General features: G+C 44.3%; 1 long non-coding RNA gene across 1 annotated transcript; it reads right to left on the bottom strand.

Moving 5' to 3' along the window:
• Positions 1-6,437: 6,437 nt before the first annotated feature.
• On the bottom strand, positions 6,438-13,550 carry LOC115837279. The gene is made up of 3 exons (XR_004032336.1): positions 13,333-13,550; positions 10,616-10,696; positions 6,438-6,475 (listed from the first exon to the last, which is right to left on the bottom strand). It is a non-coding gene; the product is annotated as an uncharacterized LOC115837279 (long non-coding RNA).
• Positions 13,551-13,705: the final 155 nt, after the last annotated feature.

The raw sequence follows: 13,705 nt of genomic DNA, 5'->3' as shown, positions 1-13,705 counted from the left end.
ATGGCTCCCCACGGCTCTCAGGAAAAACTCCAAACTTCTAGCATTTCTTATTAGGCACTTGGAGGTTTGGCTAGCCCTTGTTTACCTTGCAGCCTGCTCTCTTACCACTGCCCCCATCACTCTACTCTCTAGCCACATTAAACTGCTTCAACTCCATAAACATGACATGTTCTCTCTTGACGTGGGCCTTTTGTACATAAATATCTTCTGTGTGGAATATTTCTGATTCCCTCCCCACAACTCTGAAGTCTTGGGTTACATGTTTCCTCCTCTTGTGATCCCATAACCCTTTCCTCTTCATTAATACTTGACACCTTCTACTTTTTTTGTTTTTGTTTTTGTTTTGTTTTGTTTTTGAGATGGAGTCTCGCTCTGTTGCCCAGGCTGGAATGCAGTGGCGCAATCTCGGCTCACTGCCACCTCCACCTCCTGGGTTCAAGCACTTCTCCTGCCTCAGCCTCCCGAGTAGCTGGGATTACAGGCGCCTGCCACCATGCCTGGCTAATTTTTGTATCTTTAGTAGAGAGAGGGTTTTACCATGTTGGCCAGGCTGGTCTCGAACTCCTGACCTCAAGTGATCCATTTGCCTTTGCTTCCCAAAGTGCTGGGATTACAGGCATGAGCCACCACACCCAGCCTTCCTTTTACTGCTTTTATGTGTTCACTTGTCTCTGTCCACAGAGAGACCCTGACAACAGTATCACCCCAATAGCAATAAGCAAAGCCAGCACCCAAATACTAGTTTCTAAATACCATTCTCCAGCAAAAGAAACCAGGGCTTCTTAGAGAAATGGTTGATTTCAGGACCAAGGAAGAGATAAGATGACTAGGAACAACTTTTTGTACCAGAAGTAAGGAAGTACTCAAGGAATCATGGGGACATGTCAGAAGGACACAGAAGTCAGCTTGAAAGAGCTTTTACTGGCCAACTCAAAAACAATATGTCAAAATAGACAATGATAGTAAATATTATATCCACTGAATCAATTAGGACTATATCAGTCTATGCCAATATAAACAAATGAAAGATTAAATGGAGAGAAGAGAAAGTTCATCCTTATAATGGAATGTTGACTAATAAACATATAAGGAATAATTGAATTAGAATATAATCATTTTGCAGCCATCATAAACATAATAAATTAAGGCAGTAAACATCAATGGATAGTAAAATTAGTGGGGGAAAGAGGGATGAGGGAACAGGTTTCATTTATGTTGTCTCAGAGTATCTCCCCACAAAATAATTATCAATTATGCAAAGAAAAAGAGTAACTTTACAATGGAGAAACAAGAAGCATGTCTTTACTCAAGTGATCAAAATTAATATCAAGAGTAATGGAATAAATCAACATCATGTATCACTTGATGGATACAGTGAGATGTGCACAGTATTATCTTAGTAGTGTCTTGCCTAAAATGCGTAGCCTGAATTTAATCATGAATAAACATTAGACAAACCCAAATTGAGCCACAATCCATAAAATAGCTAGTCTGTAATTGTTCCACTCATCTGTTGCTATATAACAACTCCTAACGTAGTGGCTTAAAACTACAACACTATTTTGCTGCTATTTGGGCAGGCTTCAGCAGGGGCAGCTTTTCTTCATCCTGTTGTGTCAACTGGCATTGCACAAAGCCCAACCCCACTAGGCCTTAGCTAGAGTAGTTCAAAGGCTGGAAACTGGAATCATCTGAAGGCTTTCTCACATCTCTGATACCTGGGCTGGGACACTCAAACAGCTGAGGGCTAGAACAGTTGTAGTCCTCCTGGCATCTCTACCTCTATGTGGTCTCTCTATCACAGCTACTTTAGGTTGACTGGATTTCCTATGTGTCAGCTCAGGACTCCCAAGGAGAGTGTGGGGGTGAGTGGTGAGGGATGGGCAGTGAGATATCAAGCACTAGGTAGAAGCTGTGTGGTTTTTTCTAATCTAGCCTTAAAAATCACACAGGTTTACTTCCCTGCATTCTGTTCATTGAATGCATCACAAGACCCACCCAGATTCAAGGAGTGTGTTCTGGAAGAACATGTGGAACTGAAATCATGGTGCAATACTTGGAAAATAAAATTAGCCACAATAGGCTGAGTGTGTTGCCTCACACCTGCAATCTAAGCACTTTGGGAGGCCAAGGCAGGCGGATCACTTGAGGCCAGGAGTTTGAGACCAGCCTGGCCAGCATGGCGAAAACCTATCTCTACTAAAAAATATAAAAATTAGCCAGGCATGGTGGCGCATGCCTATAGTCTCAGCTACTTGGGAGGCTGAGGCACAAGAATCACTTGAACCAGGGAGGCGGAGGTTGCAGTGAGCCGATATGGTGCCACTGCACTCCACTCTGGGCGACAGAGTGAGACTCTGTCTCAAAAAAATAAATAATGATGATAATAATAATAAATAATTTAAAAAGTAATCCTCACAAGATTCCTGTACAATGGGTGATATTATTATACTTTCTTTTTTTCTCTTTTTAGAGGGAGTTTCGCTCTTGTCGCCCAGGCTGGAGTGCAGCAGCGCAATCTCGGCTCACTACAACCTCCACCTCTGGAGTTCAAGCAATTCTCTTGCCTCAGCCTCCCGAATAGCTGGGACTACAGGCGTGCACCACCACGCCTGGCTAATTTTGTATTTTTAGTAGAGATAGGGTTTCACCATGTTGGCCAAGCTAGTCCCGAACTCCTGACCTCGGGCGAGCCACCTTCCTCAACCTCCCAAAGTGCTGGGATTACAGGCCTGAGCCACCGTGCCTGGCCTAGATATTATTATACTCTTGTCACCCTTTTATGATTGAGAAAACAGAGAAATTAGCCTGAGGCCTGAGCCCACGTAGGTAGTAAACCACAGAACTGAGATTCAAACCAAGCTAACTGGTTCTAGCCTTTATATTGTTTGTTAAACATTCCAGATATACTTAACCAAACAATCTCAAAAGGCACAAGCATCACTGGGAAAATTTTCTTTTTCTTTTTCTTTTTTTTTTTTTTTAGATGGAGTCTCACTCTGTCGTCCAGGCTGGAGTACAGTGGCACAATCTCGGCTCACTGCAACCTCCGACTCTTGGGCTCAAGCAATTCTCCTGCCTCAGCCTCCCAGGCAGCTGGTATTACAGGCACCCACCATCATGCCCAGCTAATTTTTTGTATTTTTAGTGGAGACAGGGTATCACCATGTTGGTCAGGCTGGTCTTGAACTCCCGACCTCAGGTGATCCGCCAGCCTTGGCTTCCCAAAGTGCTGGGATTACAGGCGTGAGCCACCACTCCTGGCCTCTTTTTTTTTTTTTTTTTTGACAGAGTCTCGCTCTGTCACCCAGGCTGGAGTGCAGTGGTGTGATCTCAGCCCGCTGCAACCTCCCCTGCCCTGGTTCAAGCGATTCTCCTACCTCAGCCTCCGGGGTATCTGGGACTATAGGCACACACCACCTCACCAGGCTAATTTATTGTATTTTTAGTAGAGACAGTGTTTCACCATGTTGGCCAGGCTGGTCTCAAACTCCTGACCTCAGGTGAGCCACAGGCCTCGGCTTCCCAAAGTGCTGGGATTACAGGTGTGGGCGACTGCGCCCAGCCTCAAGGCCCAGATTTCTAAACTGAAAGTAAAATATCTGGAGTACATCCTAAGCCCAGGATATTGAACCTTGTCCATTGGACAAAAAAGAGACTATCTTAAAAAACAGAACTTTAACAAGCAAACAAAAAAAACTCAGAACTTTCCTGAATATGGCAGGATTTTACAGAATTTGGATCCCAGGATTTCGGCTCATTCCTAAGCAGTTGTATAAGGCCCTAACAAGGCCAGAGCATAAACCACTTAAATGGTCAAAAAAAACAAGAGGTTTTGGACCAGGCGCGGTGGCTCATGCCTGCAATCCCAGCACTTTGGAAGGCCGAGGCGGGCAGATCACGAGGTCAGGAGTTTGAGACCAGCCATGACCAACATGGTGAAACCCTGTCTCTACTAAAATACAAAAAATTAGCTGGGCACGGTGGCGCGCGCCTGTAGTCCCAGCTACTTGAGAGGCCGAGGCAGGGGAATTGCTTGAACCCAGGAGGCGGAGGTTGCAGTGAGCTGAGATCACACCATCGCACTCCAGGCTGGGGGACAGAGTGAGAGTCTGTCTCAAAAAAAAAAAAAAAAAAAGGTTTTATCTGAACAAGGAGGGATTTGCACAATAATAAACCACACCTATTGTTCTTATATTAACTCAATTAGTTAAACTACAAATTAGTTAAACTAATATTAAACTACTTAGACTAGTATTAGTTAAACTACAAATTCAAAATATTTACCAACAGGCTACCTGACTACATAATTTCAATAGCTCCACTACTCGAACCATCTGGGACTTCATCATAGGATACCTACCAAGTGTGACATAGTTCCTACCTTTCCTAGAATCTTTAATAACTATCTTGTTACTACTAATTTTTGGTCCTTGCTTGTTTAACCTCCTTGTAAAATCTGTGTCTTCTAGGTTGCTGCAGTTCAATGCCTAAATAATGGTCATACAAAGATTGCTGGGCCGGGCGCGGTGGCTCACGCTTGTAATCCCAGCACTTTGGGAGGCCGAGGCTGGTGGATCATGAGGTCAGGAAATCGAGACCACGGTGAAACCCCATCTCTATAAAAATACAAAAAATTAGCCGGGCGTGGTGGCGGGCGCCTGTAGTCCCAGCTACTCAGAGAGGCTGAGGCAGGAGAATGGCGTGACCCCGGGAGGCGGAGCTTGCAGTGAGCTGAGATGGCGCCACTGCACTCCAGCCTGGGTGCCTGGGTGACAGAGCAAGACTCCGTCTCAAAAACAAAACAAAACAAAACAAAACAAAACAAAAAAACAAAGATTGCAGCCAATCCCTGCCTCATATTCAGACTCTCCTGATGATCCACCCTTGGGACCCTCAGACCAAGCAGCCAGAGATTTCCATACCCTTGATAGGCAGGGCCAATGCCCCATTCAACAGAAAGTAAATACATAAGATTGACCTCCTCCCTCATCAATCCTGAAAAATAAAAGGTAGTCATCTCTGAGAGGGGAAAATGAGACAAGAATAATACAAGGTAGAGGCCGGGCGCGGTGGCTCACGCTTGTAATCCTAGCACTTTGGGAGGCCGAAGCGGGCAGATCACGAGGTCAGGAAATCGAGACCACGGTGAAACCCCGTCTCTACTAAAAATACAAAAAAAAAAAAAAAAAAAAAAAATTAGCCGGGCGTGGTGGCGGGCGCCTGTAGTCCCAGCTACTCGGAGAGGCTGAGGCAGGAGAATGGCGTGAACCCAGGAGGCGGAGCTTGCAGTGAGCCAAGATTGCGCCACTGCACTCCAGCCTGGGCGACAGAGCGAGACTCTGTCTCAAAAAAAAAAAAAAAAAAAAGAATAATACAAGGTAGTTGCAGAAAAATTTAATAATTCCAGGCAGCAGTTTCACGTAACTAACAAGGAAAAAATCTGTTAAAATAGCTGCATAAGGTAGAGGCTGATAAGACTCTAAAAACCAGGGTGTGGGCCAAACTTGCTAAGGCTGACAGGACACAACATGGCACTGGATTTGACCTAGGTTTCACCTAGGACCTAATTATACGGTTATTAACGTACTAAATCACACACCTACCAGTGCCATGACAGTCCCATATTTGGTTAAAAAATGGATGGCACCGCAGTTCTGAGAAATCTCCACCTTTTTCCAGGATTCTTCATGAATATTCCATTCCTTGGTTAAAGAAATCCATAAAGATAAAAACCTAAACTGGGCTGTGTGACTCTCGAGTATGTTCACACTCCCCTTTCTTGAATGTGTAATTTTCTCTTTGCAATAAACCTCCATACTTTTATAACCACTCAGTGGGTTCACCTTGCCCGTTGCCTAGACAGAGCCAATCTATCAAGACGGGAATTGCCATAGAGAAAGAGTAATTCACACAGAGCCGGCTGTGTGGGTGACCAGAGTTTTATTACTACTCAAATCAGTCTCTCTAAGCATTCAGGGATCAGAGTTTTTAAGAACAAATTGGCTGGGCGCGGTGGCTCACGCCTGTAATCCCAGCACTTTGGGAGGCTGAGGCAGGTGGGTCACGAGGTCAGAAGTTTGAGACCAGCCTGACCAACATGGTGAAACCCTGTCTCTACTAAAAATGCAAAAATTAGCCTGGCGTGGAGTCGCACACCTGTAATCCCAGCTACTCGGGAGGCTGGGGCAGGAGAATCGCTTGAACTCAGGAGGCGGAGGTTGCTGTGAGCAGAGATCACACCACTGCACTCCAGCCTGGGCGACAGGCGAGACTTGGTCTCAAAAAAAAAAAAAGAACAAATTGGTGGGTTGGGAGAAGCCAGTGAGCCGAGAGTGCTGATTGGTCAGAGATGAAATCATAGGGAGTTGAAGCTGTCTTCTTGCACTGAGTCACTTCCTGGATGGGGGCCACAAGATCAGATGAGCCAGTTTATACATCTGGGTGGTGCCAGCTGATCCATCGAGGACAGGGTCTACAAAATATCCCAAGCACTGGTCTTAGGTTTTATAACAACGATTTCTTTCTTTTCTTTCTTCCTTTTTTTTTTTTTTTTTTTGAGACGGAGTTTCGCTCTTGTTGCCCAGGCTGGAGTGCAGTGGCGCCATCTTGGCTCATGGCAACCTCAGCCTCCTGGGTTCAAGTGATTCTCCTGCCTCAGTCTCCCAAGTAGCTGAGATTACAGGCATGTGCCACCACACCTGGCTAATTTTGTATTTTTAGTAGAGACAGGGTTTCTCCATGTTGGTCAGGCTGGTCTCAAACTCCCAGCCTCAGGTGATCTGCCCACCTCGGCCTCCTAAAATTCTGAGATTACAGGTGTGAGCCATCGCAGCAGCCTATAATAGTGATTTTTATCCCCAGGAGCAATTTAGGGAGTTTCAGAATCTTGTAGCCTCCAGCTGCATGACTCCTAAATCATAATTTATAATCTTTTGACTAATATGTTAGTCCTACAAAGGCAGTCTAGTCCCCAGGCAAGAAGGGGATTTGTTTTGGGAAAAGGCTGTTATCATCACTAATCCTTGAATTGCTTCTTGGGAAGGTGTCAAGAGCCTGGACACTGGTTGGGGTTGAGGCCCCACCAGCATTTGGGCACCTCCCCTAATCCACTGATATCAATAAGACCTAACAATCCTATTCCTAGGTATTTGCCCAAGAGAGATGAAAAGATATGTTTACACAAAAACCTGTATGCAAATGTTTATAGTGACATTACTCATACAAAAAATGGGAAACAATTCAAATGCTCTTCAACTGGTCAGTAGATAAACACACTCTGGCACATCCATACAATGGAATATTACTGGGGAGAAAAAAGAAGGAGGTGGGGATGCGGGACAATGATATCAATGAATCTCAATGCATTATGCTGACTGAAAGAAGACACACTCAAAAGCTACATTTTGTATGATTCCACTTACATGACATTTTGGAAAAAGCAAAGCTATAGGGAGAGAAAATAGATCGGTGGTTACCAGAGGTTGGGGAATGGGTGGAGAGGTTGACTTCAGATGGGCACAAGGGTACATACTTAGGCCGGGCGTGGTGGCTCACACCTGTAATCCCAGCACTTTGGGAGGCCAAGGCAGGCAGATCACGAGGTCAGGAGATCGAGACCATCCTGGATAACATGGTGAAACCCTGTCTCTACTAAAAATACAAAAAAATAGCCGGGCGTGGTGGCAGGCGCCTGTAGTCCCAGCTACTCGGGAGGCTGAGGCAGGAGAATGGCGTGAACCCGGGAGGCGGAGTTTGCAGTGAGCCGAGATCGCGCCACTGCACTCCAGCCTGGGTGACAGAGCAAGACTCTGTCTCAAAAAAAAAAAAAAAAAGGGTATGTACTTTTTGGAGTTGACAGACCTATTCCATATCTTGATTGTGGTGGTGGTTCTATAACTATCTACTTGTTAAAACTCATAGAACCGGGTGATGGGTGCGCCAAAATGTCAGAAATCACCACTAAAGAACTTATTCATGTAACCAACCACCACTCATTCCCCCAAAAACCTATTAAAAAAAATTTTTTTTTTGAGACTGAGTCCTGTTCTGTAGCCCAGGCTGTGAGTATAGTGGTGCGATCTTGGCTCACTGTAACCTCCACCTACCGGGTTCAAGCAATCCTCCCGCCTAAGCCTCTCGAGTAGCTGGGATTACAGGTGTGTGCCACCATGCTCGGCTAATGTTTATATTTTTAGTAGAGATGGGGCTTCATCATGTTGGCTGGGCTAGTCTAGAACTCCTGATCTCAAGTGATCTACACGCCTCAGCCTCCCAAAGTGCTGGGATTACAGGCGTGAGCCACCATGCCTAGCCTAAACCTATGGAAATTAAAAAACAAAACAAAACACCCAAAAACCTCATAGGACTGGGCATGGTCGCTCACGTCTGTAATCCCAGCACTTTGGGAGGCCAAGGCAGGCAGATCACTTGAGGTCAGGAGTTCAAGACCAGCCTGGCCAACATGGCGAAACCCCATATCCACTAAAAATACAAAAATTAGCCAGGTGTGGTGTCATGCGCCTGTAGTCTCAGCTACTCAGGAGATTGGGGCAGGAGACTCGCTTGGACCTCGGAGACGGAAGTTGCAGTGAGCCAAGATCGCATCACTGTACTCCAGCCTGGGCAACAGTGAGACTCTGTCTCAAAAGAAAACAAAAGGCCAGGTGCCGTGGGTCACACCTGTAATGCCAGCACTTTGGGAGGCCAAGGTGGGTGGATCACCTGAGGTCAGGAGTTCAAGACCAGTCTGGCTAACATGGTGAAAACCAGTCTCTACCAAAAATACAAAATTTGCCAGGTGTAGTGGCAGGTGCCTGTAATCCCAGCTACTCAAGAGGCTGAGGCAGGAGAATTGCCTGAACCCAGGAGGCGAAGATTGCAGTGAGCCAAGATCATGTCACTGTACTCCAACTTGGGTGACAGAGCAAGACTCTGTCTCAAAAACAAAACAAAACAAACAAAAAACACAAAAAACAAACTCATAGAACTGTACACTAAAAAGGGCCAGTTTTACTGGATATAAATTATACCTCATAAACCTGATTCCCACCTCAAAAATAAACAATTTTAAAATTCTGAGGAATATATAGACAATACAGTTCAGATCTTAGTGAAATGACTGGAAAACCAGAGAAGAAATCTACAATCAAACTTAGGTATATGAAGGGTCCACTAGATGGTGGTATTAATTTTTGTAATAGAGCCTAGAAAAACGAAGCAAAGACATCACAGGCGTGGCAGTGGAGTAGTTTTTTGAAAAATGTTTTGAAGATTATTGCTGTAATTCCTAATGTATTGTCACCTTGATTTTTGTGTTTTTGCTAAGCCAGGTGTCCTGGCCTTCCACTGATTCTGGGAGGCCATCAATATCCTTCCAGTAAAATTCTCTCCTTCAGTTTTGTTTTGTTTCTGAAACAGACTGAATGGCAGCATTAATAGCCGTGGTTAACCAATTGTTTGTTTGTTTTTTGAGATGGAGTATTGCTCTTGTTGCCCAGGCTGGATTGCAATGGCATGATCTTGGATCACTGCAACCTCTGTCTCCTGGGTTCAATAATTTTTCTGCCGGCTGGACATGGTGGCTCATGCCTATAATCCCAGCACTTTGGGAGGCCGAAATGGGTGCATCACCTGAGGTCAGGAGTTCGAGATCAGCCTGGCCAACATGGCGAAACCTCGTCTCTACTACAAATACAAATATTAGCCAGGTGTGGTGGCACACACCTGTAATCCCAGCTACTCAGGAGGCTGAGGCAGGAGAATCGCTTGAACCCAGAAGGCAGAGGAGGTGCAGTGAGCCAAGATCACGGCCACTGTACTCCAGCCTGGGTGACAGAGCAAGACCCCCATATCAAAAAAATAAAAATAAAAATAATTCTCCTGCCTCAGCCTCCTAAGTATCTGAGTTTACAGGCATGCGCCACCATGCCCAGCTAATTTTGTATTTTTAGTAGAGATGGGGTTTCACCATGTTAGCCAGGCTGGTCTTGAACTCCTGACCTCAGGTGATCCACCCACCTCACCCTCCCAAAATGCTGGGATTACAGGCGTGAGCCACCATGCCCAGTCTGTTTTGAGGTTTTTGTTGTTGTTTTTGTTCTCATTTTCTTTTATGGAGAATTTTAAATATGTACAAAATAAACAGAATGGTCTCATATGAACCCTCAGTGTACCTATCACCAAGCTTCAATAGTCTTGATAATCTGCCATTTTAAATTCAAGCCTCCATGACCACCAATCCCCATGCAAATAGTTTTTTATAGTTATATGTTTGTTTTTTGAGATAAAACTCTTACGTATTTTGAAATGCAGAAATTTTAACTGTGCAATTTCAATTTGTTTTTGAAGGACCTAGTTTGGAAGTTTCTAAGAACATAGAGTAAAAAGAAAAAGGAAAATTATGAGAAAAAGCTGAAGGGGTAATTCCAGTAAACAAAATATAAGTTTACTAGGACTTTTAGGGGGAATTAATGAAGAGGAAAAAATGAAAAAGCAAAGATATTATTAAGGAAAATTTCTCTAAAATCAAGAAAGATTTGAAACTTTCTTCAAAAAGACCTAATAAATGTTGAACAAGATTAATAGAAAAACATATGTATTATACAATACATACCTTCATACATCCTGGTGAAAATTCTGTATTTCAAGGATAAAGCGAATTTTCACAAGCTTTCAACTGGAAAACACAGGATACCTATAAAGGGACAAGGGAAAAAAAAAAGCAAGAAAGGATCATGGCGACCACCAGAAGGGTTTTATATTTGGCAGTTTCACCAGCTTCCCCAAAACACATCAATCAGGGAACACCAGTACTCCAAAGGAAAGGGGAAATGATATTAACTGAAGTAAGGGGAGTTGAAAATGCAAAAAAAAACAAAAATAAAAACAAAAAACAAAAACAGCTATTCATGACAGTATGGGCTGAAGGTACCATACAATATCAGTTTTGTTTTCATAGTGATAGTGACATTTGTTCCACATTTGCTGAGGGACACTGAGGGCCTTGTGGGGGTGGTGTTCCCAGGTTTGTAGAGAAATGTCTTCTTAGTTTGTGTTGGAAAGATACCAACACTAAGTCTTCTAAGAAGACAACAGCAATTTGGGCATGGCTTAGCAACGAATACTTGTCTCTACTCTTCATTTAGCATTAGCAGGGGTGGCTCACCTTGGGGCTGGAGGATTCTCTTCTCACCGTGTTGCCCAGACTGGAGTGCAGTGGCACAGTCTTGGCTCAATGCAACCACCACCTCCCAGGTTCAAGCGATTCTCCTACCTCAGCCTCCCACGTAGCTGGGATTACAGGCATTCACCACCACACCCAGCTAATTTTTGTATTTTTAGTAGAGACAGGGTTTTACCATCTTGGCCACGCTGGTCTTGAACCCCTGACCTCAAGTGATCCACCTGCCTTGGCCTCCCAAAGTGTTGAGATTACAGGCATGAGCCACTGCCCCTGGCCCACATTATCACTTTAATAATGCATGCACATTGAATTGGGGTAACATGAAAAACACTTTTCCTGATATTTGGCTCCAGTAATTTTTCCTATTGTTTGTAACTCTTGCCTGCATAGATCTAAAGATTTAACATTTGATAGGAAGATAATTGAATCACTAAAGGGGAATCACTCTTATATGTAGGGAGAAATCAATTATTTCCAAGAAGGTTCCTTATTTAAAAACTGATGTGGCGGGACACGGTAGCACACACCTGTAGTCCCAGCTACTCATGGGGCTGAGGCAGGAGAATCGCTTGAACCTGGGAGGTGGAGGTTGCAGTGAGCCGAGATCACACTGTTGCACTCCAGCCTGGGCGACAGAGCGAAAACTCCATCTCAAAAAAGAAAAAAAAAATGAAAAAAACCCAAAACTGATTTGATATCTGTACAATGGACTAATACTCTGTGATTTAAAAGAAAGACGGACATACATTGATACTGATACTGATATATTACCATCTTAAATGGATCTCAAGGACATTTTGGTGGATGAAAAAAAAAAAGCTGATCCCCAAAGTTGCATACTATATTATTCCACTTTTATAATATTCTTGAAAGGACATAAGTATAGCCGTGGAGAACAAATTAGTGATTGTCAAAAAACGGGGAGGAGGACAGTGGACTGCTGCAACTATTAATGTGTAGTACTATAAGGGATAGCACTATGAAAGGGTAACACAGGACACACACACACACACACACACACACACACAAGCTAGTGCATGTAAAAACTGGTGAAATTGGAATAAAGCCTGTGGTCTGGTTAACAATATTTTACAGATGTCAGTTTCCTGGTTTTAATATTATACTATAATCAAGTAAGAAGCTATGATCAGAGGAAGGTGGGTGAAGGGTATATGGGACTCTGCTATATTTGCAATTTCCTGTGAATCTATAATTATTTCAAATTAAAGAAGGGGAAAAAATCAAACACAAGACATAAAAACTCATCAAATATTTCCATTTTTTGGAAAAAAAAAACACCTACTGATTGTGAATGGCTTTATTGGCTGTTTCCTTTAACTGCCACAACTCTGAAATAGATGTTATGAACTCTATTTTATTTTCATCAAAATGGAGGCTTAGGTTAAGTAATTTGTCCAAGGCACAACTACTGTTAGAGCCAGGGTTTGAATCCAGCACAATCTAAATCCCACTCATGGTTGTTTTGGTTGAATCTTGATTGGACTTAAATGACACCATTCTTTTCTTTGACACCTAGACTGGACTGCAATGGCACGATCTCAGCTCACTGCAACCTCCACCTCCCGGGTTCAAGCAATTCTCCAGCCCCAGCCTCCTGAGTATCTGGGACTACAGGCATAAGCCACCATGCCCAGCTGATTTTTGTATTTTTAGTAGAGACGGGGTTTCACCATATTGGCCAGGCTTGTCTTGAACCCCTGACCTCAAGTGATCTGCCCGCCTCGGCCTCTCAAAGTTTTGGGATTACAAGTGTGAGCCACCGCGCCCGGCCGACACTGTTCTTTTCTGCAATCTATTCTTCTACTTAACAAAGATTAGAGAACTTTACAGTTGCCTTTTTTTTTTTTTTCAGACGTAGTCTCACTCTGGGTTTCCCCATGTTGGCCAGGGTGGTCCCAATCCTCGTGATCCGCCCGCCTCGGCCTTCCAAAGTGCTGGGATTACAGGCGTGAGCCACCGCGCCCGGCCACAAGACGTTTCATTGCAACATAAAAACAGGATGTAACGAGTCATCCAACCACCAATGTAATTAGAGTTGGTTACCAAGTTTCCCCACGCGTCTTCCACCATGAGGGAGAAACGGACTGCAGACAAACCTAGCACCCCGTGAGCAGTTTAATTCGTACCATAAATATGTAGGCACCGTAAGGACGCGATTTTCCAGTTTGCCAGGCCTTTTTCTACCCTTTTGGGGGCACAAGGCGACCTTGCCTCCTGATTCAAAAACTTCGTAAACGCCAATCCTTCTACCCTTTTCTGGTCAGCCCACGAAAGCAGCAGCATGGCACAACTCCCAGCCTAGAGTTCGGGCACTGCCTGTCATCAGCATAACCAAGAAACCTACACCCACGGAGACTTCAGACCCCGCGTGATTACATCACTCAACCACCAGCGCTGGCCTGGAGGAACCTGCTGTCACGTGACCGCTCGTGCCCAATGACCGAGGCCCACGCTTTCCAGACAGCCACAGACGCTGTCATAGAGCCAGAGTTTGGGCGG

Source organism: Nomascus leucogenys, chromosome 11, assembly GCF_006542625.1.
Source record: "Nomascus leucogenys isolate Asia chromosome 11, Asia_NLE_v1, whole genome shotgun sequence".
Classification (NCBI taxonomy): Eukaryota; Metazoa; Chordata; class Mammalia; order Primates; family Hylobatidae; genus Nomascus; species Nomascus leucogenys.
This window is presented reverse-complemented; position numbering and strand designations above follow the sequence as displayed.